Raw genomic sequence first — 2629 nt, forward strand, 5'->3', positions numbered from 1 at the left:
CCGTCGGGCGGGCTGGGGGCAAAACGAAATGGGACTGATCCTCCCGAAGTTCACCTACGTAACCTTGTTACGACTTTTCCCCTCTCGGGCAGCGCAGTTGGGGCGACATCGCGACGACTGCGATTTCGGGAGCCGAAGCTCCGCTCGCCGGCCACTCCGGGCCCTGTGCGCCGTCCACCAAAGGGTAGCGACGGGCGGTGTGTAACAAAGGCAGGACGTAGTCGGCACGATGCTGACCCGTGACCTACGTGGCATTCCGATTCACGGCCCAACTCGCAGGAAGACCGACCCCGACATGAAGACTCCTACGCTCACGGTCTACACCGCGCCGGCTGGCGCCACCACTGTAGCACACGTGCAGCCCAGGACGCCCTAAGGGCATCACAGAACCTGTTATGGCTCCATCTCGTACGCCCTGCTCGAGGTCAATCCCTGCAGGACGCGGCCTGCGCGACGGCGGTCCGGGGCACCGCCTCTCCCTGAGTGGGAAGACCGACGCCCGACCCGAGAGCCGAACGCCGACCCAACCCGTGAGACGGACCCCTCTTGACCGCCGTTTGTTATCCGCCAGGGCAGAGTCTCGCCCGTTATCGGAATGAACCAGACGGATCGCTCCACGGGCTAGCAACGGCCATGCACCACCACCCACCGAATCATGAAAGAGCCTCAGTCTGTCAATCCACGCGGTGTCCGACCTGGTAAGCTTCCCCGTGTTGAGTCAAATTGAGCCGCAGGCTCCACTCCTGGTGGTGCCCTTCCGTCAATTCCTTTAAGTTTCAGCCTTGCGACCGTACTCCCCCCGGAGCCCAGGCACTCTGATTTCTCCGGGCCTCGCGAGGCTTCCCCACAGGGGACGTCCCCGCGTAACCGTCGGCATGGTTTACTGTCGGAACTACCGCGGTACCTGATCGCGTTCGTTCCTCCGACTTTCGTTCATGATCAACGAAGGCGCTCTTGGCCGGTGCCTTCGCTCTTGTTCGTCCCACCGCGATCGTCGGATTCCACCCCTCCCGCGGTAGTACGCCGCCCCCCGGCCGTCTCTATAGACCTCGCCCACCGCCCCCACGGAGACCGGTCCCGTGTTACATTGCGGGGCGGTGGCGTCATCACATCGTTCCGAGCAAAGCTGTGCGAGCACGACCTGCTTTGAGCACTCCAATTGATTCAGGAGAACACCGCCCGTACCTTAGTGTCGGCCCAGATACGCCACGTACCAAGCCGACACGGCTTAAGACGGAAAGAGACTAAACCGGCAGCGACGGCAAGCGATGCCCGCGAGATCCGTCGCGAGGGTCCGGTTGCGGCACCGGAAGGCACCGCTTGCTCCATCCCCAAAACCACGACGGTGCATAATCGCCGGGGCAACGTCACCCGCGGTTTGTCGCTGCCGTCACCTCAGAGATCCAACTACGAGCGTTTTAAACGCAGCAACTACAACATACGCCATCGGAGCTGGAATTACCGCGGCTGCTGGCACCAGGCTTGCCCTCCGATAGGTCATCAACGCACGTGTTTGGTCTACGCTCAATCCGACCGCTAGGCTCGCATGCGAGCCCAGCCCCGACATTTATCTTCACTACCTCACCGTGCTGGGAGTGGGTAAGTTGCGCGCCTGCTGCCACCCTTAAGCGTGGTAGCCGTCTCGCAGGCTCCCTCTCCGGATCGAACCCTGATCCTCCGTCACCCGTAGCCAACACGGGGCTCTTGCCCGGCCGTCTAAATTGATGGGACGGCGAGCAAACGGGCACGCCGCTAACAGCGGTCGTCACATACCCAGAGTTCGCCTCAGCCTGGCGGGCGGCGTTAACCACCCGCCGCCGGTCAAGATCCTAATAAATGCGCCCTCTCCCCGCGAGGTAACCCCGTTAGGAGGAGGACTCGTGTGCACGTATTAGCTCTGGGATTCCTACAGGTGTCCGACAAACATCGCCCACCCCGTGTATTATCGCCGATATACGAGCAGTTCGCGGCTTCCCCTTCTGTGTAGGTGAGCATAGGCGTGCATGGCTTAACCCTCAAGACAAGCAAAGACTACAAGGCAGGATCAACCTGGTAGCGTATCCATTTCCAACCCGGCGGGGCGGACCCGCTGGGGCAGGAGGCTACGGCGCCGACGACCGAAGCCCAGACGCCGAGAACTCCCAGCGCTCGACTCCTTCGCCGACGGCCCTTCTCGACTCTACCCACAAACGTTCACTCCCTTCGGGCCCTTTTCCTGCTGGGTCGGACTGCTCCGACCGCCCGGACACGCTCGCGCTCACACGACTCTAAGTCCTCTACCGGCTTGCCCTTGTAAAGTCGATAAGGATAAGATAAAAACTCCCAAACCGGATTTACCCCTTGGCCGCCCGGGCAACTCGATCGAGCCGAGGTCGTGCCCACTCTACGAGACGGACGCGACACTCCCCAAGGATCAGCCTACGGAGGGCCGAGTTCCGGCAATGGGAGTCCAGTGCATCAAGGGGTGGGTTTATTTCTCAAATCGCTCCGAGGAAATGCGCGCAGTTTTTCCCTCGCCTCGGAGGGCTTACCGCGGGACGTCCCGGCGTAGAGCCTTCCGCCGTACGAACTTCTTCCCCAGGAGCCGTGCGGTAAGCCTCAATCGAGAGCTAATGTAAATAAAGCTCCC

At 61.6% G+C, this 2629-nt stretch overlaps 1 pseudogene; it reads right to left on the bottom strand.

Annotated features, from left to right (window-relative positions):
- Positions 1 to 32: 32 nt before the first annotated feature.
- LOC144962190 (small subunit ribosomal RNA) lies at positions 33 to 2055 on the bottom strand (annotated as a pseudogene).
- Positions 2056 to 2629: the final 574 nt, after the last annotated feature.

Source organism: Berghia stephanieae, unplaced genomic scaffold (genome assembly GCF_034508935.2).
Source record: "Berghia stephanieae isolate SIO BIC M18660-M18661 unplaced genomic scaffold, UCSD_Bste_1.3 scaffold6858, whole genome shotgun sequence".
In the NCBI taxonomy this organism is placed as follows: domain Eukaryota; kingdom Metazoa; phylum Mollusca; class Gastropoda; order Nudibranchia; family Aeolidiidae; genus Berghia; species Berghia stephanieae.